We start from the raw sequence: 23,879 nt of genomic DNA on the forward strand, positions 1-23,879 counted from the left end.
TCCTGGAGAAGGGCAGAGCTGGCAATGGGAAAGCAGAGACTCAGCCACCAGTGTGAGCCCTGGCTGCTGAGAAATGCCCCAGATGTGTCCCAGCAGCCAGCACATGGACACACAGCCAGGCACAGGCTCCCAGCTCTGCTCACTGCACTCACAGCCCCACAGACCCCACTGAGCCCGGCAGACACTGCATTCCAGTCCCTTGAACACCTCTACACTTCTGTTCTGCTTTATTCAACAGCAGCAGAACACTCAGAAGTGACAGGGCTCACCTGAAGGAAACTTGTCAAACTTGTGCTATTGGCAGCAGCATCAACAGAAACTGCCTACCTGGCTTTAGGTTCAGGCACCAAATCTGACCCTCCTGAGCATCACTGACAAAACTGCTCTTCAAGGCACAACCTTTTCTGCTCTCATCTCCTTTATGCATGATGCTAGACCTGCTAAAGATTAGTTCTTGTAAGCTTAATTGTCAGGGCAGCATCTCCTGAAGCCAGAAAAAAGGCAGATTTCTACTAACAAATCCACTTTTAGGCCAAAATATTCTGTATTTTTAGAATGCATGGCCAATTAGAAAAAAATAATTTTACTTTTTTTTCTGGTTTAAAAACCAAGGAAATGTAATAATAACAGCAACAATCTAGAGAGAGAAGGAGGGGGAAAAACCTTCAATTGACTCCAAACCAACTGTTTAGCTTTCCAATCAAAATGAAACCTAATCTTTACAATGTGCTGCCCATACACAGACTTTTATTCTACATACTGCCAACATCCCCTTGCATGGATGCTTGCTCTAACAAAGTGCAAGTGTTATCAAACAAACATCCTGTTATCAAACAAAATAACTGTATGGCAAGTGTTGCTATTTAAAAAGAAAGTATTTTATACACTACACTGGACATCTTGCAGAACCCCATTATTTTAGATAATTCCTTAGTGTCCATTCCAGCCTTAGGAAAATATACACACTCATCTCAAAGTCCTACAGAGAAGGAATACAAACAACTGGAAAGGAGCTGTTGCAGCACTGGGGATTGTGCACTGCAATTCATCTCTAACTCCACCATGTGGGATTGCCCCACCATGCAACACAGCACAAACAGAAGAATTTAAATCTCTGCTTGCTTCCCTTGAACTGGTCCCATATCTGCCCCTGGATCTCAAAGAGCAGCTCACAGCAATGAATGTTTGCATACAAAACACAGGAGGTGCAGCTCACAAGAAGAGAAATGCAGCAGCAATGGGGCAAGAAAAATCTCATTTCCAAAAGTGATTACTCAGATAAATTATAAAAGGCAAAAATAGAGGAAGGCAATTTAAAACAGAAGAGAACAGTATTGGTGGGGGAAATGGTAACAATAAGCAGTATTGGACTGACAAAATTTTAATATTGATTAAAAGTTTACTAACCTTATAGCACAAGTGGAAGCAAGAATACTGAATTCAAGTGGAAGATGTTGAGCTTAGTTTGTTCTTAGAGCTAATTTGCAAGTTAAGACTGGACTGATTGCCTTCATTTGTTTCTGAGAACCAAAGTGAGACTTTTAGAGAAATGAGAATTGGGAACTGGTATCAGAAAAAGGAAGATACAAAATGAGTTCATTTGAATGAGACAGAGGCAACAGCCTTGTGCATGCAGGCCAGTGGATCTGAACAGCACCCAAAATCCTGCATATCAAATTCTGAGGGATCTCTGCATCTCCTTACTGGCTTACTATGAGCAGAATTTCAAGGTCACAAATGACAGCCCAGATCCACAATCTGCTGGGAAGAACATTGGCACATTAACCATTTGCAAACACAAAAAATGCATATCTCTGAGTCTATACTTCTGAAAACCTCTCTCCTAAGAAGGAAATTTTGCAAGAGGAAGTCAGCTCTCAGTTAGATGCCCATGTATCACCATCTTGCATTGACTTAAAACTATCATTTATAATTTCAGAAAGGTCCATTTTCGTGATTACCCTGACAAAAGACATGAAGTGACAAGACAATGATAAGTGAATACAACCTTTCTTTCACTTCTAGTGAAAGTTCTAGTTCACTAGATAGTTTCACTTCTACAAAAATGCTCACTACTTCAATGTCACTTGTTCCAGAATCCCTTCCCCATGTATTTACCACTTCTAAATTTTGAAAGCAGCATTACCCAGTTTGTTAACTCCTGCCTGACAGAGAATTATTCCCTTATTTCCTCACACATTAAGCTAGGAAGAATAAAAGGTAAGCTCAACTCATCACATACCCACTACCTTCACATTCCTCTCTCAGTAAAAAAATTACACATCTGGATTTAAGTCCTATTCCCTCCCCTTTACCTCTGCCATACAGCCTTTCATATCAGAAGAAAGCATACAGACAATAACATATTTGCATGGAGCAGACAACTTGAGGAAAATCACCTGCACCTTGCTGAGCTCCTTTTTCTTCCAACAGCTACCGACTTACTTACTGCTGGGAAAAAAATAACCTCTATAAATGTACATCATATTTGGCACAGGACATTGCTGGAACTCAAGGTAGAGATAAACAATGTCTGAAAAAACCTTCATTTTCTTTAGCCTCAGCTACTGCAAGATAATTAACAGGACAAAAATCCTGTAGGACACTGAAAGGTACAGAAAGAAAACCAAGAGGAGAAAAATGACAAAAAAAGAGTGGAAACCTCCAGCAGATTGCAAGAGACATTACATTACCAACTTGCAACCTGAGAGAAGATGAAGGAGTTTCCCAAGACACAGAATCAAGCTGGGCTGAGAGTGGGAGACATACTGAATATCCCACTAGAGACAAGTAGAAAAAAAATAGATGAAACTTTTGGGAAAGCAAAGGCACACTGGTGTAAAGCAAAGAATAAAAAAAAAAAAGACAGAGAACTTACAAAAAGAAGATGAAAATCCATGAGAGACCACATGAAATTAATTGAAATTCATCTAGAAAGCAAAACATTTATGATTTCCTCAAGGGATTAATATCTCTGTTTCTCTTGATACAAGTTCACATGCAAAGACTATTTATTATTGTTCCCTAAAAATTTCAGCAAAGTACAAGCATTCTCAAGTCTAAAGCATCCATGGGAAGTTCATCTTCTTGACAGCTAAAATCAACCAGACTGCAAAGTTTCAAATATCATAACATGACGAAAAAGAACAGCATGAAGTGACTCAGGTACTTTTTTCCATCACTTACTTTTTACCATCAAAGCTATGCAAAATGAGTGAAAAACATTATTTTAAAAACAAGAGAGTTAAGAAATTTTTTGGGCCCCAAAGGGATTCCCAGCAACTCAGCTTTTTGTGGAATGCAGCTGCCCTGGGAGGCTTCATCTCTTCACTAAGCAGGAGCAAAGGGATCTCATCAGATACTAATTGTCCACAGACAATGTTAGCAGCAAAAAGATCAATTAGAAAATTATCTCCTGAGAGAAGTATAAATGTCATTAACTTAAATTAGTCTGCATGTTATCATATGTTAAAGAGTGGAAAATTTCCACAGAACTTAAAAATGTAGTGCTTGGAGTCCATTTAGATCCCTGTAATTTGATCAGGTAATTTGATTAATGAAGAGAAAGGGATGATTTTGAAGGGCTCTAAGGTAGAAATTACTCCCCAGCAGCTGAGAAAGAGAGCAGCCCACAGTTAGAGCAAACAGTAAAGAGGCCAAAAGAGGAACACACTGCTTTGAAAGAGGCAATTGATAGAGATCTTGACTGCAAGGTCAGCCACCCTCTTGGGTCTTCCCATCCCTTCCCAACCACATGGGCAGCCCAGAAGACAGGAATTGTCCATCTGAGTGCAGTACCTCCTCATGGTAACATGAGGAACATGGAGATTTCTAGACACAGGCTCTTCTTTCAGAAGACTTGGTCTTTAAATTTTGTGTCTGTGCAAGGAGTGTTATTTTTGACCCAAGTGAGCTTCTCCTTAAGGCTATGCACACACCATTAACTTCAAAAAGCATGCCTGCTATTATTGTCACATCATATTTTCTCTCCCATCTAGGTATGCAAAGCATGAACTCAGATCAAGTTAAGCATGGCACCAGGGAAAACAGTTTTAAAAGTAAAGACTAAACAGAGGGGGCAGAAGAGATCAGAAATAGGAAGAGCAAGGTTAAGGAAGCAAGAGGAAATTCACACCTCAAGGTGGAATTCCTTCAGCCCTGGTGAGTGTCAAGAGGTGTGTATCAAACTCCCCTTGATCATACTTTGCAGAGACAGGTAAGGTACTTATTTCTTTCCTCAGCAGCCCAGGATGCATCCAGATGCTTAAATAATGCCTTCCTTTATCCTCTTCCACAGATGCCTGGGCAAGACAAAACTGGTGGCAATCAAGCATTCATAAAATGAGAGAGGAGCCTTCCAGAGAAGAACTGGGGCAGGAAGAAAAGTCAATTCACATTACAACACACAAACAGTGGAAGGCAGGTAAATTAATACAGTCATTCCTCTTCAGCACAGGGCAAGATGTGGCTAGTAAGATTCCTGCTCAGTTATCAAATTTTTCCTCTTCAAAACTGTAACAAATATGTTCTCTGCCTCATTGAGATCTCCTAATAAACACACCTCTTGCATCAGAATATGGATAAATTATCTCAGTAAAGTTTCTGCCTCTGTGCAATATGCTAATCTGTAATGATTAGAGAAAGGTACACACTGCTGTCATCTTCCAAGCACTGCACAAACAATAAATAGCTGATCAATGAACACTGCACTGAGGACTGTTAACACATGATTAATGTGTTTGTAGCTATATATGTGGCTAATGTTTATGGTCAGGATTTAATTTATGTACTCGATTTCACCTTCCAAGAAAGGTCACTCCCTTAGGGCAGGTCATCTGTCTGCCTGCAAGGGAAGGGTGAGAACCAGGAAGCAGCGGCTGACTCAGTGCCAGACCCTGCCTGACAGTGGAAAAAGCAGCTTCAGAGAAGCCCTGGAATGGTCCCAAAACCTCCCCACCTCCCAAGCCAAGTGAAGAGAGGGAGAGAAAACTTTACAACTCAGGCGGGGTAAGGCCGGAGGTGGCTGACATTTCAAACAGCACACTGAACTGCAAAAGTAAACCCTGGGACACAAAGCAGGTCTGAAGCTACTCTGTGATGGAGCATCTTGCAAGCACCCAGAGGAAGAGTGGGCATGGGCAGCAGAGCTCCCAAGTGCTTCTTTCTCAAGCCATTTATCACCTCATGTGTTCAGGTTGTCAGAGCCAAAGAAAGCTGGCACCACCTCAGCCAATGTACCAGATTTGTTATCATTTTGAGAACCTGATAATTTGTCTGATAAGATCATAAAAGGTAAGAGATGCAGGCAATGCAGCACTGTCTCTCTGTCATTACATTCCTGTGAGCACATCTACAGCCTGAGGGGGATGATGCATGAGTGACCAGTCTTAAACCACAATAAGACCATGTTAATAAATCTACAGATTGACTACGTGCACAGCTAATCAAGATTTTTCTTTGTAATCCAATTAACTGAGAGATCTCCAGTTTAGCTTTTCCCAACCAGCCACTACCATCTCTTCTTCCCAATCACAGTTTGCCTAGAACCTTCTGAGGTTCAGTCTGAGAAGACAGGCCACTCCAGATCAGCAAAGCAACTGATCTGTAACAGCAAGGTAACTGCACAGGATTATTATCTAAATGTAAAATCTTAATTGGTGAAAGCTCCTGCCCATTTAACTACCAGGAAAAAAAAACCAAAACAAAAACTCCAGCTTCTGTTCTCAATTATCTCCTATGTAACATACCTGTTAGCAGAGTTTGGCAATCAACAAGCTGTATAGTTTAATTTGATTGAGAGATAAGCTAAACAAGTTATGTGGGATGACTATCACCATGAAAGCCATGTGACTCTCCAGAAAAAAACCAAAAACCCAATGGCAACTAGAGAGAGACAGGCACCTGAGAAATGGCACAACCATTTCCCCACTTCTGTTTTTATTTCCAGGCTGAGATGCTCTGTGTTGCACATGCTGGGGAACAGAGGGCCAGTCTTGGATCATCCTATTTCCCAGCTTGCTTTCCTCCAGCCTAGGGGAACCTACACTCTCAACAGCACAGCTTTGCTGCATGAGAAAGGAGGCAGCCTTGACCCACACTCCTGAAAAGAGGAATCTCATTGCAAGTAGCAAGGCTCTTCCATGGCTGCATTTGCTACTGCAGAAAAAGCAATGCCTGGCACTATGGAAACTCTCAAAAGATGACAGCTGCTACACTTACAGCCTGGCTTGATTTACACACCTGAAGAAGTTACCACCCAAATCAATAATGACCTCTCAAACAGTGTGATAAGGTAACAGTTATTTTTGAGAAAAATCAGTATTCTGACAATGTGCCTGAATTTGGCTTTGCTCACACAGATGCTCCAAGGCAAACACAGCTAGGAAGGGGTGAACAAATGGCTGCTACTCTTCCATAACTTGTGTTAGGGGTTTGCAGTGTTAAATTTAGGTGGCAGAAGCTGCATTTGTTCATCAGTGAGTGTTGTAAATACAGTCGTTGATGCTCCTCTCCTTACTTAGCCCTATCAGTTTTGCTAATAGAATTCCCCATAAATCAGTGTCAAAACCACCTTCTCCTAACAGAGATTATTTCCATACTCATACATACATGGAGAGCTATATAACCACCCAGGCTGCACCAATGCAGTGAGAGCTATGGCAATTCCCTCAGTCAGAGAATTATGTGTGCACAGTTCAGACACCTCACCACCACCACACAGGCAAGGTGGCAGTGACAAACCCACTGCTTGGCCATGATGCACAGGAAACAGCAGAAATACAAACCAGGATGAAAGACCTGTCAGATTTGTGAATGTAAATAAGCATAGCTGTGAAGAAGTGACAGCCCTACACTGTTATATTAGATGTTAAACACACCTCCTTGTTAAACAGCATGTACCTATCAATATTCCTAGCAATGTATATATAAATACTTAGAAACAAAGGCCAGGCCTCACTGAAAACTCTACAAATGTCTGGGTTAAAAAATACTGCTGCCCTTTGTGCTGCAAGGTTGGGCTCACATTTAACACTCCAGGATATCATATATCAAAGAGAGCTTCCTCTTTCAAAGAGTGGAGTGCCTTTCTTAGAAAGCTACCAGAACTCCTTTCCTTCTTTTTTTGGCAGTCTCATGTAACCAAACTTATCATATGCAGACATTAGGCAACAGAGATAACAGTCCATAACTCTCCATGCAGTGGACCAGGTCCTGGATAAGAGACCTACTGCAACTGGTCCAAACAGGGCTGGAACTGCCAAACATTTTACTCTCAGTCTGTGACCACAGCTGATCCAATAAATTCAAATCTAACTCCTTTTAGCAGAGCATCAATTAATTTGATAACAAGTCAGCATATCTCAGTCCCCCCTTATCTGCAGCTGACTCTTTAACTGCACTCTTACCTAAGGCTACAGTGTTCACGTAGACTCGCCAGGTTTCACATGCTATGGAAGAGCTTCTGCCAGAGGTACTACTACTACTACTACTAATATTATTATCATTATTATTATTATTATTATTATTAAATTGTGGTGTTATTATTATACCCAGCAATACAGCACCATCCCCAGCATTCCACGCTGAATTCCCATGTTGCAGGCACTGCCTGGATGTCTCTGCCAGGAACCCCCAGACAGCAGGATGGTTACAGTGCAAAGCCGATGTTGCCACAGGGGTGTTTCTTCACAGGGTGTGATCCAGGGATGCTCCAGGGAGTCCTCAGAGAAGGCACATCCTCCTCAGCACAGCCTCACAGTGTGACCCCTCTGTGAGCTCTGCACAAAGCCCCACTCCCTAGGTAAGGGAACCAGTCAGGAGGGGGCTGCACTCACCAGGGACTGCCTCTCATGGAGAGGAGAAGCCCCTAAGGTGTGAAGAACATTCCCTCTGCTGTCCCTGAGCCTGCCAGCCTGGCAGCATTGCACTGACACCTTGAGCATCACCTCCCCAGCCACTGACTCAGCTCCCTCCCTCCTGCTGCAGAGCATTTAGCAACTCTCTTTGATGCTGGGCTGCACAGAGACAGCCAGGAGACATCTCCCCAAGATCATGTTCTTATGCTCACTGCTGTGAATCTGTGCAGTCTGTAAGACTCAATATCCCTGCTTCAGCTTTGGTTTCTTTTTTTTTTTTTTTTTCCTTGTTTGGTTTTTTTTGTTTTTGTGTTGAATATAACAACCTTCTACCATTCAGTTTAGATCAGTGCCTTTAGTGGTGCCTTAGTATTAAACTACAGAATGGAAACCCAGTCATTCCTACAGTTTTATACATGACCTTGTTAATTGAGTAAAATCAGTAGAAACTAAATCAGATTTTCTTTCTACTCAATAAAATGCAGTGGTGACTCAGGTGAGTTTGTGCATCTACCTTAGAGAAAGACAAGGGCATTAGAAAAAAATATTCTATTGTAACAATGTGAACCCAAGCCAGGCCAGCTTTCCTTTCAAAGACACAGAATTTTGCTTGCTAAATTTAATGTTTGTGGACATTTTTGCATATGGAGCCTCAGTATTAACAGCTGAGCACCTGTTTTTATTAAAGAACCCTTTGCTGGAAAACATGGAATTATTCTGTTCAATTTCCCAAATTTTCTGTCTTTAAAAATGCTGAAGACAGGAGTGCTGCTTTCTGACAATAAAGTACTATCATCAGCCCATAAACTGGGCTTCAGTTCAACTCCTTTGGTCTGTAATGTCATCAGTATGAAGGCAGAAAAATCTTTGGTTTAATGCTACTTTGAAAATACTTAAAAGTAGCTGTTTCTAACCATTAGCAACAACTCATTTTCAAGACAACTCCAAATAACTTCCTGTGATTTTTGATTTGGGGGAAAAAGTAAGTAAAAAGAGACAACCACTTTTCTTTTCAGTTTTCTAGAAAAAAAAAGCTTGGATAATATCCATGCCCCAAAGGCTTTGAAATAAAACTAGCTTAGATTACTAAATTAAACTGGGTAAGATTCTCCTGAATATCTTCATATATTTCTGCCTCAATATTACTAAGTTTTTACTGATGCCAGTGATGACTGATTAATCTTACAAACTGCAAGTAACCTGCTTTCACTTTCAGATTATATCATTTCTTCAGGTGAGAAACTCCAGTTTATCTAAAGAAAAATCCGAAGTGGTTGGCTAAATGAGTCACTGAAATATTCGTATCACCCAGTAAATATCAAAATTTAGTTCAGACAATTTACAAAAGTGTGCTGCATGCCTACAGCTGTCAGCAGCATTGGCACATTCCAGATGAGTGCCCATGAATCAGAGATCCAATAACTGCATGAAAAAGAAACCGCCTACCCAGTTCTGGAAAAAAGAAAAATCTAATAAATACCTGCATGTTCTCTCATGCCAGGGTATAATCACAGTATTAAGTGGAAGACTTACCTGAAGCACAGCTAAATACAATGAGAGGAGAAACCCTTAACTTAAAAAGTATGGGAGGTTTGCATACTATGTAATTGCATACTGACCATCACATATTCTCAACAATTTCTTACTTTTTATTATACAATAGAAGAATTTAAATGGTAATATTTTCAGTTACATATAGCTTTCATATCACAGGTGTTCTTATGTGATTCCTATAAAATCACTCCACATTCACTAACAATTCAGTGGAGCTGAAAGAGCCACTTTGTGTGACCTGAAGAGCAGAAAGACTGCATTGATCAAGTGCAAGTTCTGCTGGTGTCCCTGAGTAACACAGTGCTATTTGGTAGTCATGGAATGCTGGACAAGGGCAGTCAGGTGCGGTGGAGGGGATGAGAGCCAGCCTAGATGTCCAGATGAAATGAAAAAAAAACAACTTTGAGGAGCTGAATCAATGTATTTGACAGAAAAAGAAGAAAGGAGATGGGCAGCAGTTGGAATAGCACAGGCTCCTTACAATGAGAGAGATGAAAGCAGGTTTGTCTCACTGAGGAAAATATGGTGAGACATAAGGGAGAATCTTGCAGCAGGCTGACCCTGAGGGAGCCTGAAGGAGTGAGAGTACAAGAGATTTGGAGATGGGCTGTCACCAGGGCAAGTAAATGAGTCAGAGAAACAAAAAGGATAAGCCATCTCAAGGTCTGGGTAAGGATGGAAGAGGAGAGGGTTGTAGAAGAAAGAAAAAGACTGACAGGATGCTATGGGAGGAACACATTCATCTTGCAGAATTCAAACTTTGCAGATTTCTTTTCTAATAAATACTGGCCACTAATACATGAATATCTAATATATCTATATTTTTGTCAGTCTTCCCTTTAGCTCAAATATTTCAGTTATTTCGCTCATCTCATGCGAATCCACAAAATGCCAGAACGAATGCAAGAAGGCAGTAATTATCCTCTACTGAGTTTTAAAATGCATAAAATTGGTAGCAAAGGTTTATTACTTTTTCATCCGTGAAAAAAAATGTGCATGCTTCATGCACTGCTTCTCAGCAACTCGAGAGCAGTGAACTTATTCCAGTTAAATACCTCAGTGTCATTCACTTGAAAACTGGCTCTTAGCTCAGTCATAATTTTTTGAAAATGCACTGTGTAATATTGTCATGAATTGTATTGAAGATATTTTTTTTTCTTTTAAACTGCAAAATGAAACATAGGAAAGAAACCCACAAATCTGGGAGCTCTGGTTATGAGTTGTTAATGCTCAAAAATTAGCAAGGACATCTGTAAAATAAATCTTAGTTCTGAAGAGCTAGGTAAACATGTTTGGTTCATGAAAACAGGGCTTTAAAAGTAAGTAAACTGAAAAAACATGTATTTAAGATTCTATAACTGTGCATATTTGTGTTTCATTTACAAATATGTTTAATGGCTTAATACCTACTCTTCAATTAAAATCAGCAGCCTTAACTCAGAATTACTTCTGATCTTGCAAAAAGAACCCAAGGGGGAGGCAAAGTGCCCCTCTGCAGCCTAAGACTTCCAGTGATATTTCAAGGAACAAGAGCATTAGCCAAACTCTCTTCCCCTGAAATTCAGCTTTCAAATGCCCCTAAATTTCAGTAATAAAACCAAACCCACCACTAAATTAAAATACATACTTTAAAACCAGTGAACAGACAGTGAACTAGTGAACAGTTTAGGCACTTTTTTGAATCCTAAAGTAGTATTTCTATACTCTGGGATGTGATGTGTGGTTTCCACTCGTGTATCATTTCTCCTGGATAATAGCATGCAGCTGAGTGCCAAAAAATTACAAGGGTTAAAGTCTCTCCCTGGACAACAATCACTGGAACACGTCTATGCCAGGGCTGCTTCTGTAACACTGTTGCAGAGACAGTCAGCAGAATTCCCCTCCTGCCACAGGTTTGTATCATCTTTCATTTCATCTGTAATACATCATCATTCCTACGTTAAAAAGAACACCATAGTAACCAAAAAGAGTTTTAAAAACTTTGCAAAAAAATATCATGGTCAGGAGGAAGGGAGAGGATGAGAAGAAAGGAAGCTATGAGATAAAAAAACCTCGTCCTGTTGACATCCACATCTAACAAAATTTCCTCAGGCAAAACAAGGGATGCATTTGTCCCTTGAAAAGCACTTTTTTCAGAGATGCTTGAATCCCTGCTTTCTGTTATGTAAATAATTTCTTTTCTGTTGTCTCTGTAAAGATCATGCAGTCTTGCAAACGAGTCTGAGCTGGGCAAACACAGAGCCATTTCTCAGCTAAAGTCATAAATTACTGATTGTTTTAATATACTGGAAAGTTGGCAGGAAGCGGGGGAAGGTACGTCAGTTACACAAGGCTTTCTACCAGCACTTATCCTCGCCTTCCATTAAAAAAGCCTTAGTTGCTGTAGCAACTGTCAAACCACACTCTGGTTCCTCTTCCTCCAAGATACAGAACTTCTCCAAAACACTCACACACAACACAGCTCTCCTCCATCCAAAGGACAGGTTTCTGGCACTTTTGCACTCTTTAAAAAGAGGCTCTCCAAGGAGCTGACAAATCCCTCGCAGGCTTTTACTCCAAGGTATGCTCCTGTAGAATAGAAATCCTTAAGAAATCCGTAAAATTCTTGGCTTTCTCCCCATACATCTACCCTCTTTTTCTCTCCTCTTCCTTCTTCCCCTTCTTTCTCTGCAGAATGTTATCCCACTCAGCTTAATTCACCACTGCATGTTCCAGCATTAAACAAAATGCCTACACATCTGTCAGATGTCCCTTCCCCTCTCATTGCTTCCATCGTGGGGAAGGCATATGCAGTGGGGACTATGTCACATAACACACATGGCAACACCTCTAGGTCAGGAAATACAATGGCAGAGACAGGTTTCCTGCCCAATACCTGAAGAGAAAACCCCTCTCCACAACCACAGCTTCTCAATCATTCCTGGGGATCCCTGCTCTGCCACCAGGCAGGACAAGTCTTTTCTCCTTGGTTAAATTCTACTCCACAGGACAGAGATTTGATTTATAAAAAAACTAACCTCAAAAAAATTACAGAGAGCAGGGAAGAAACTATCAGCAGGAAGAGAAAGCTTTGTCAGAAACAGGACAAAATCACAGACTACTCATGAGGAAGTAAAAACATATTCTTCCCCTTTGTGCAGCATGCCAATGTTAATGATAAGCAAAGGTCCCTGGAAGTTCTTACATGTTCAAGGACACTACCCAGGGCAGGATGCTTGCACAATAAAGGAAGGGCTTACCCACCTTCTTACCTCCTTCAATCCTTTGCATCTCCATCCTACTTCTAACTAGAATGTGATGCTTAAAAAAAGTTCATGCCTAAATGTTTTTGTTTTAGGAACATTTAACACAAGCAAAACTGTTATACACAATGGGATGATTATTTTTAATTGTTGTTATGAAAAGAAAGCATCATAGTATTGCACAGATTATCTTCAAGAATGCATACCAATTCTGCTCTTCCAAAAGAATTTCCATCTTGGACCTGCATACTTTTTCCAGCTTTATAATGATTCTTCTGAAGTGCGTTGTAGAATGGGGGATTAGTGGCAAAAACTCTAAGCTACCCAGCCACTTCACCCAGTAGCTCATTTCTTCAGCACCATAAGCATCACTTTCATTCCTTTCTGCCCACACACTTGTTTCTCTGACAGGGCAAAAATGAACCAAAAATGTACAGTGCACTTGTGCTGCCTACAGCAGCAAAAACCACTGAGGCAGCTATGGGAGAAGGGCTCTGCGTGTGTGTCCATACAAAGTTAATTGCAAAGTAATATGCACAGGCATACCCTGAACCCAGCCTTCTGTGAGTTTACAGTGGAAACAGCTGCATACTGGCCCAGCTACACACCATAAACAAGGTCACTTGACTCCTGGGAGCAGTGACACACCATCACTGGTTTGAACCACACACCAGTCTGCTCCCCCAGCCAACAGCAGTTCAGGGAGCAGCACTGAGGGGTGTTTTCACTCGCCCCCAGCTCTGCCCACCAAGAGCAGCCACTGAATAGGTACTGATGGCTGCTCTTCCTATCAAAAACTCTCAAATATATTTGAAACTCAGCCAATATATCTCTTCAGCATTTAAGAGATTGTTGGACTGTTCCCATATGTTTGTTCTTCTATTCTCTCTCTTTTCTATCTTGTGTTTGAGCACGTCCTCTAAGGAGGTTTGTTTCTCTGTGCTCAGTCATCCTTTCATGCTTCTACTGGTGCTACCCCTCTTCTAATAATACCCCTAACTTTTATGGTACCCCAAAATTTATCCAGGCTCATGCACTTACATGACAAGTGCTCAGGCTGCTATGCTAATGAAACAACCCCGGAGGAAGTGCAGGATACCATTTGCTTTTTATTACCACTTAGCATCTGTACATCTTGCACAGAATGAAGAAACAGGGCAGCCAGCAGCTCCAGGCCACCTTGTGACATTTTGACTGCCAGGTTTTAGGCTACAATAGAGAACACCAGAGCAATAAAAAAGGGCTGCTGCCAATTGCACTAAAGTTCCAAAACCAAAATTGTGATATTTACATCCAAAAAAGGTGTGATGGAGTAGAGCCTAATTCATTACAGTGTCCTTAAATACAAAGCAAATCATCCATCCCATTAATTCACCAGCTAAGATCAGTCTGGAATCAGCCAGGGATCTTCATCCTAAACATAAAAAACATCCATGCAATTCCAAAGCCATACACCAGAACACCTTCCCAGATATGAACAGACTGGATTGAAAAGTTACTGACTGTAGAAATTCATCACCACTTCTCAGCTGGCATATCATAGTTCAGCTTTTTTTTTTTCTATTATCCTTATACAAAATTTTCCAGATTACACAAATCTCTTCAAATATAGCATTTTAAATGTGACAGCCAGCTGACAGAGCCAGCCATTGAGCTGGCAAAAGGCAAGTATTTATAATACTTCCTTAAATACTTCCTCTATTATTTACAGCTTTATGTTACATGTTACATTATGAGCTGTATCACCCATTTTTGCTGCTCCAGTAGTTGCAAAGTTGATCTCACTTTCAGTACCCCACCTATTTAATCTGAATTATTTTGATATAGAATGATAATGTACAAGTAGCTCTGCTTCCTCAAATATTATTTTACTAGAAGCTGTTGTAAAAGGGACACATCTTCAAGCCAAGTTTTACTCATATACAAACAAGGTGACACTTTAAAAGCTGAAATAATAAAATGTGGAACAGTATCTAACTTGGCTACACAGAGAGATTTTAAAATACTTTCCTTTTTTCATAACTTCAGATTTTTAACTTTAAAACATTACCACTGTGCCCATAAATAATGAAGTGAATCTGTTCTTTAGAGCAAGCAAATATTTAATATTTTCTTTTGAGTTCTGTTTTACCTACAAACCAAAATGGACCTCCTACCCCATACATCCCACTCCTGGAGCTGATTAAACAGCTCCCTTTGGATAAAAAAACAACCAAAGAAAAAAAATATCCAAACAAAACCCCAACAAAAATGCCCAGGGCCTAAGGAGAGAGAAAGAAACTTACACTCATTTCCCAAGACAGGAAGTTTGAGTACATATGGCCTGATAGAAGGAGGGGAAAAAAAGCCCCCAAATGTCTGAGCCTAGTTGCTTGGCTTCTTCTGAATATGTACCAGGATACAGCAAGTTCCTCCTTCCAAAAAAAGCATCATGAGTCACACACTATAGCACAAACCCTTCGGTTTTTGTTTGGGTTTTCCGGTTTCTTTGGGGGGGTGGGGGGGTGGGAGCCTGTATTCTTGTTTTTAAGTTTCTAAACAAAAAGTTTTACAGCAACACAGAGGAGTAAACAGCTCCAGGATAGGGCAAGGAATCATAAGAAAGCTTAGACTAGGAGAGATTTTCCCACATAACCACCTGCAACAGTACCAAAAAAGCGAAGAAAATCAATCTCTTGAGAAAGCAGGATTTTTTTTTCCTTTCGTTCTTTGGATTTTCATTCTCTTCATTCATATGAGGAGCTACTGTTCCTTAAAGGTGATGCATTGCAATTGCACAAGTAGCTTCTACTTCATCTCCTCCAGAGGCAGTTTGTAAACCCTGCCCCCCAAAAGAAAACAAACCACAAAGCCCCCACTTCCCTCAGCAACATTTTCATGGCAAAGAAAAGTATTTTACACGTATCAAGTACCATTAGTATACTGAGGCATCACAAATTCAAAAAAATAAAATAACCTGTATTTCAATGAAGTGCAATATAATCATATTCTAATTATAAAGTCACCATGATGATGTAGATAACCACCATGAGACTGCAAGATCTTGAATATTTACTGATGAACCACAGAACAGCAATGGTGAAAAAGGTCATACCTTCTTTTTAGAGGAAGGAATACAGCTTTGCATTTTGTATTTGAATTTGACCACATTTGTAACTGCATGCAAGAGCACAGAAACTCAGGCTACACAAGTCAGTTCTGGACTGCCCAAAAATTTGGTTTGGATTACTTGCCCTTCTGTTTTCTTCTACTCCATCTTCTGGAAGCTCCATAGTCCTTGCCCATGCATACACCTGGAATAAATCCTCTGACATGACAAAGTGTCAGTTCCCTCCCTGTTAAACAGTTCAAATCTGTTCAGTTAAGTGCACTACTGGGTCACAAATCAAGGGCTGTCGTGCTTTACTAAAATGAAAACACATCCTAAAAAAGGAAAACCCCTCATTATTTTCTACAGAACTAAGCTATCAAAATATTACTCACAAATGCACATTGTTGCCTGTATATCTGAGTGCAAAACTTGATCTATGCAGAAAAAAAAAAACAGGTAAGTCATGAGCCATACAGGCACTCAGAAATTAATGACTACAAGCAATCCTGAGATATTCAAGTACTATTAACATCTGTTAAATGTGAAAAGGAGAAAGTAAAATTAAGCAACACCATGATTATACTGACATGCAATTTACATCAAGCTGTGAGGCCACTTGCAGTGTCAAGATGTGAACTCCTATTCACACATGCACTCAAAGAATGTAAGACATTCTGAGTTCTGTCCTGCAGATCTTGCAGAGTTCAGAGACGAAATTACTTTATAAATGCCCTTACTAATCATGATTCCAGCAGTATCAAATTCACTGTGAAACTGTGTATGTATGATATATAAGGTCTGTGGGTTTTTTATAAGGAATCTCAGAAGGAGTACATTGCAAACAAAATTCAACAGAAATTACCAGTCAGATGCATCTATAATGATCTACCTTGCCCATACATCCACAGAGATAAGCATCAGAAAAATAGCTGCTTGTGAGAAATAAGCAGGACCTTATCTCCAGAACTAATACTGTTTTTAAAACTTTAGCTGAAATCTGCTATTTCAGTTGTCTGTAATTGTCACCCTAAAGACTGACTCATGTGTCACGTGATTTTTACAAAAAGCATACTTTTGTTAAACTGTGCATGTATATTCTTTTATTAACATGTTACATATATATCAAATACATCTGTGAATGTTTAAAGAGGGAGTATTTTTCTGGACATTCCCTTTCCTTACAGGGCTGTTGGCATACCACTCTTTCATGTTTCAACTGTTGTTAAAGTTGTAGTTACCATTTGAATTACTGTCATGGATCAGGTTAATACAAGTGGGTGTCAAAATGCTTAACAATAATAATAGAAGTAATATAAATGGGCTCTGCTGCAAGCAATAAAATTTTAGAGCATTTTTTGCATCTGGATGAAGACATACCATGAGTTCCTATCTATGCAAAACACACCAATCTTAGAAGCCATGAAGCAGGCTGGTTCAGAGTCACACTAGCCCAGCATCTTACTTGAGCTCCATTTCCTGACCAAACCTCACAAGTTCTGTCAGACAGAGATACCAGCAGAGACAGTGGAGCAGAGCCTGGTGTCTCTGTAAACACCCCCCCAGAGCAGGAACAAGACAAGCAGCAGCAGCTGGACACAGACATGCAAAGGGACTGTGAGCCTGTAGTGGCCAGCACACTTGGCCAAGCTGTGAGTGAGGCAAAGCTGGGGGCAGGGAGAAGAAAAGAGTTTTACTTATCATGTCCCCAGCCAGTATTATCAACCAGTTCTTGCCTGCTCTATTCAAAACTGGATGATTACTGTCATTTTAGTTTCATTTTTCCATGCTAGCACAAAATCAACTTCAAGTGGTTCTAAGTACCCAGGAAGCAGCAATCCACAGCAAAATCTAACACCAGTCAGCTTTGATGAAACAACCCCATTTATTGAAAAGCTATTATGGTCTCAGATTACAACAGCTTCACATTTGTGAAAAAGTTTCTCTCTCTAGCTATAGCAGATGGCCTAAGAAGCTATTGCATTTAATAACCAATATTTCTTAGCAATGAACATACACTCACATAAGAATCCTCCCTAAATTCTTCTCTGTAGAGAGGAGAGGATTTAAAAAAAAAAAAAAAAATTAACAGTGGGGAAGAGAGAGAAGCAGTAACAGGCACTGGAAGGCCACAATAAGATCTCCTCAGAACCTTCTCCAAGGTTCTCTCCAAGCTGAAGAACCCCAGCTCTCTCAGCCTGGCTTCATGGGAGGGATGCTCCAGCCCTCTGATCATCTTCATGGCCTCCTCTGGACCTGCTCTAACTCATCATTTCTGGTGCTGAGGACCCCAGAGCTGGATGCAGCCCTGCAGGTGGGGTGTCACAAGGGCAGAGCAGACGGGCTGAATCATCTCCCTTGTTTTGATGCAGCCCAGGGTGCTATGGGTCTTCTGGGCTGCAAGCACACACTGTTGGCTTCATGTCCAGATTTCACCCACGGAACCCCCAAGCCCTTCTCTGCAGGGCTGCTCTCTGTGACTTCTCCCAGTCTGTGCTCATGTCTGGGATTGCCCTGACCCAGGTGCAGCACATTGCACTTATTGAATCTCATGAGGTGCTCATGGGCCCACTGCTCAAGTTTGTGCAGGGCTGCCTGGATGGTATTCTGCGCTGCTGTTGTGTCATTTGCAAACTTGCTGAGGGTGCACATATGCCACTGTCCAGGTCACTGATGAAGATATTAAAGGGTGCCTGTCCCATGAGAGTCCAGAGTGACACCAATTGTCACCAGCCTCCACTTGGACCTAGAGCCATTGATGACAGCTTTCTGCCTGAGTCCATCCAGTAAATTTCTTATTGAGTATTAGCCCACCCTTCAAACCCCTGTCTCCAAACTGGAGATGATGATGTTGTGTGGGACCATGTCAAAGCCCTTATGGAAATCTAAGTAGATGACACTGGTCCGTTCTCCCTTGTTGACCACTGCATCACAGAAGGCAATCAGACTGGTCAGGCATGGTTTGCCCTCAATGAAGCTGTGCTGGCTGTCTCAGATCATCTCCTGTCTTGTATGTCTCTTAACAATGCTTCCATGAGGATCTGCTCCATTATCTTCCCAGGAACAGAAGGAGGCTCACCAGTCTGTAGTTCCCTAGGTCTTCCTTTCTCCCCTTTCTAAATATAGGAGTGATGTTTCCTTTTTTCTAATCACTGGGGACTTCACCTGACTATCAAGGCTTTTCAAATGTGGAGAAATATATTCCATCTTTGAAATAATCAATAATTCAAATAATCTATTACCAAAAGTGTAAACTTTAAATGACTGAGCTGCACATTAACATTTTGTCTTTGTGTCCACGTATAAACTTCTTAGAGCTGAACTTGGGGAGCAGGGGGAGGTAGTAGATTTTACATTAAATAGAAAGTGTCATGCAAAAATTTATGTTACTAGTGATGCTTCTGCACTGATTAAACCACATGCAAGTCAGTTTTATAAATGCATAGCTCTTGAGGACACGTGCTCTTACAACAGTTCTATAAATACGCATTGTAAAATGTTTATGTGGCCTCAGTGTGTGGGCAAATTCACAAATAGATGTGCTAACTCCCTTCTTCCTGATGACCAACAACCAGAAGAGGAAAAAGAAGAGATCCCTTTTAGAAGAATAGTCTAGACAGTTCAAAAATAACCTCTTTGCCCTTGCCAGGTACACAGAAAAGTGAAAAAGGAGGAACCATGGTGCTTACTAAAACCAGAGTGTTGTTTTGACTGTTTTCCATCCACCCTCAACCTTCTGGATTTCAGCACAGAGATTCACACCCATTCAGTTCCCAGAGAAGACACTGCAGGTTTCCAGACCTTCAAGCAGTGCAAAATCCTGAACAGTAAGAGCACTGGTGATGCAAAGTGGCAAGAGGTTTCAGAAGCTGAGATGTCTTTAGAGCTTTAGCTGATACTTTCCCTATTTGTTCTAATAAAACTCTTTTTTGCTTGCTTGCTAGCTTATGACACATGCTTGGCCTGGGGAAGGAGTTAAAGGTAGCAAGGGAAATCACATTCCCTCTTTCCCCTGCTGTTGCATTTCAAAAAAATAGCAAAGAAGAATTGTTTATTCTTCCAAGTCAATGTGCATGTTCTATGCACTCAGGATGACATTCCCTCTGTGGAGACATGTGAAGTTAGATAACATCAATTTATGTTAAATAATCTTAAAATAGAAACACATTGCTGGTTTAAACTTACTAGATAATCCTTTCTCAGAGTCTGATACTGCACGTTGTTTTTTGTTTTCTTTCAGTGTGTGGGAGATATTATCTCATGTTTTAGTAGATGTGGTAATTTTCTCTCTATGGCCAAGTTTATAGAATCTTGCAGGTTGTGTTCCCACATTTAGGGACTCCACATTTCCCTCAAGATCCTGGGTGAGCAGGAGTTTGTAGAACTCCAGTCTGCAAGTGAGCCTTCACAAACTTGAAGTGACTGCAATTAGAGAGCCCAGGGACAGCAGGAGCTGCTGCAGGAAGGTTTATCACGCAATGATCTGGGATGTTAAAGACTTACATCTAAGCAGAGTGCTAATGCTGTATGCACACACTGTACAAATATAATAAAGTAATGCTACAACTATCAGATTACATCACAGATAAACCAATTTGAATTGACAGTATAAATTATAATTTAATTATAAATTATTATGTTTAGCACCACCAAACTTCGAGTCTGTAAACACTAACTCCACTCTTCTCTTACTAGCTGCTATAAATTTGCTATTAGAAACTAAGTACTGCGCAGAGATTAAAGTTTAATTGTTTTTTTTGTCTTCTCCTTACAAAGTTTTGATACTGTCAGTATGAAGACAGTTCTACAGGTCTAAACTGATGAAGTTACTGAGCTGCTAAAGACTGAGTTACCATAGCCTGCCATAGCCAGCATGCTCATTAACTGCTCCTTTCCAGTCTTCCAGCACGCTGTACATTTGTCCAGTAGCTAAGCAGTCAACACAACACACTAGACAGAAGATAAAAGAGATTTGGCTTGAAAACACCAGTGCAACTAGACAAAGTGATATATAAATTTAACAGGTTTTGTGTTGTGCCTCCTTTTCCCCTGCCCTCCTTCCTTAACTCCACAGTATGCATCAGCTCTAACTTGTTTTGCAAGGTCAAAGTCATTGTCAATCTCTAGCCTTAATTTCCCACAGAATGCATGGAAGTCCCTAAATCCAAAAGTGTTACAAGTGGGAAAAACCAGTGCTGGATTGAGTCCAGATCTGATGATACAAAGTACAATTAAAGGCTGGGCAATTTAACAAATGACAGATGCTGCCTAACCATATTAAGAAATACCTTACAATGCACACACTTCAAGAGGCATTTTCTGAAGCTTTATAAATACCCTGTTTCTTGTATTTACACTCTCCAAAGAGTTACTGCTGATGGTTCTCATAAAGCACAGCACACACAAATCAGACAAATTAAATGCTGCAGCCAAAGGTGATTCTCCTGGTGTTCAGAAATAACCATTGCTGAGCTGATGATTCATTTTGCAACATTGCTTGGAAGGAAAGAAAACCAGCACACTCAAAATCTTTCTCTTTGTACAACATCCATTTTAAGAGAGTAAGGAAATAAGAGTGGCTAGATACAATTTTTTAATGCAAAGATGCTAGTGTTTTACTCCATGATGTAATTCAACCAAAAAGCAAAACAAAAGGAAACAACAGAAAATTACTTACCTGGAAAAAGAATTCTTGTTCCTGGTAGATTACCTTTATTTAAAAATTACAGCTGCCTGAGTTTTGCTCTAACAAACACAAAGTTCACACTTGCTTGCCCTAGCAAGTGGAAGTAATTATTTTCTGGGCTGGTAAGTCATTATCAATGTAACTTTTTAAGTTTAGACTGAATCCTACCTTTGATTTAAGATGTCACATCACCATATTTATTTGAATTCCTACGTCATATAAGGACACTCAATATAACCCAATTTTCACAGAGCAGAATATCAAAATAACCTGAGGTGACAAAACAGTGTAATGCTGAAGGAACTAAAGCAAACCTTTCCACATCAATAAAATCCTACACCAGACTTCCAACCTATCCCACAAGCACCAAACTTGCTTAATAAGCTTGCATTCATCATTCAAATCTTGGGTTGCAGAGAAAGAATTGTATATATAGTATCAGACTAAGAGGAACAAAAAAGGAAAAAAACAAATTTATTGCTACACTTTTGCTCCTATTACCAGAGAAATTGAACAGTGGCACCTACTTCATAGTCTGTAACAAATGACCTTTTCTGTTTCAGAGATGAAAATTCTGTGACAAGTATTCCTCCACCTTCCCAACAGGTGTGTTAGACATGGTCGTGTCTTTCAGGCAGACCTGAGGTTCATTCACAGCAAACCCCCTCCCATGACAGAGAGCACTTCAAAGCCTAAGAGAGGCCTCTCATATTCTGGAGTTTACACTCAGAATCAGACATCCCTGGTAATTCAGCATCAAAACAACAACAACAAAAAAACAACGAGTCATTGAAGTGTTTCTGTTCCTGTAGCAGGAATGGCAGGAATGAAGATAAATAGTGATCATGTGCATGGCTCCTTGCATTTCTAGGTCTTCATGTCGGTACTTCACTAAGGGTTTTGTATTATTTCAGTCAGATTGGAAAGTTCCCACAGCACTGCTCACTTCTAAAATGCATGAATTGGCTTCCCTGGAAATAGCACTCAGCTGGAAAAGAACATGAGTTATAAAAGTGAAAATTACACCAGGGAGTAAGAGAAAGAAATCCTCTGCATTTACATTTTAAATTTATGAAGCACTTTGCTATAGTGAAAAATTCACGTAGCATAAAATCTTGGGGGCAGACTGAAGAAAAGACAATTTAGTCAGCCTGGTTTTCCTTTAATTCTATGTTTCTACCATCTTCCCTACATCTTGGTCACTTCTTCCCATCACTCACACCTTTAACTCATCTCTACTGTCCACATCAGCTTGAAGAATCACTCTGGGCAACCTGGTACTGCATTATCCTGCAGAGAGAGGAGCTCAGTTTTCCATACAGCCAGACTGATGTGGTAGAAGATGTGTTACCCAAAAGCCCAGACATTTCCAGAAAAAGACTTTGCTAACAGCCAGTCATCACTCCCTAAGAAAGATGAGCTAATTAGAAAATGAGTACATTTTTGCAACTTCTTTAAAATATCATCTCAGGAGCTCTTTGAGTTTTCATGAGGAATATAATCTTTCCTGCTTTTTTTCAACAAGACCTTTAAATCTCCTCTTGCCTTCAGGTAGCTCTTTCTACAGCCAAGACCATAACATTTCCTTACATTGTTACTGATGCTCTAATTATGAGTGCAGCACTTGCCCTGGAAATATAATAGGAACTCATAGATTATATTATCTAAACCAAGTACTATTTCCGTTCCCAATCATTTGGAAACCATCCCAAATAAAGCCTAACACACAGTGTACAGTTCATGCCCACTTAGGACTACATTAACAGCAGCAGATTCACATGTAAGTAAATAATTCTCTGCTGTCACAGCTTTTGGCTGATGGACACTTGGAAATTTACAGTAAACTCTGTGAAGTGCAATGAAGTTTCTGTGTTTTTAAACTCAACCCACGATTACATGAAAATCTGTATTTCACATTTAATTCTGCCTCTTAAAGCAAGGTTTGAGCCCTGCAAGTTGTGTAGAGAAGACTGGAAACATGTGAATGCTAAGAAAACAAAAACAAAAGAGTCACCAAGTACAAATTTTTTAAAATATATCTCTATATTTTTCAAACCATCTCATGATTTCTTAATGCTCCAGATTGGACGGTTTGGCTGCAAAGGAATTTTAAAAGTTTAAAAGAGGTATGGCAAGATACAAGATGTAAATACACACATAGCTTTCTCTCTGTCAAAGCACAATTTGCAGATCTCCTTAATAAAAAGGCAGCTGGAAAGCAAAACACTGAGGGATTAACTGTAGAATTAATTTGCTGTTGTTTTGATCATTTGTGGATTTTACAGATATGCTCCCATAGTAAAGAAAGAAACCAAATTAAGACCTTCTGTTATTTATAATGCTCCAATAGAAGAGCAGTTCTACAGTACTACATCTGGAATACTGAATAATTATATATTGAATAAGTTTTGCTATGAAAATTAAATTATGCAAAACTCTAAGCATGGATTGCG

At 40.1% G+C, this 23,879-nt stretch overlaps 1 protein-coding gene across 2 annotated transcripts in view; it reads right to left on the reverse strand.

Moving 5' to 3' along the window:
- The window catches only part of ARHGAP6 (Rho GTPase activating protein 6), a 302,154-nt gene that overhangs the window by 89,326 nt on the left and 188,949 nt on the right, over positions 1-23,879 (reverse strand). The window lies entirely within an intron of this gene.

This window comes from Oenanthe melanoleuca, chromosome 1, assembly GCF_029582105.1.
Source record: "Oenanthe melanoleuca isolate GR-GAL-2019-014 chromosome 1, OMel1.0, whole genome shotgun sequence".
In the NCBI taxonomy this organism is placed as follows: Eukaryota; Metazoa; Chordata; class Aves; order Passeriformes; family Muscicapidae; genus Oenanthe; species Oenanthe melanoleuca.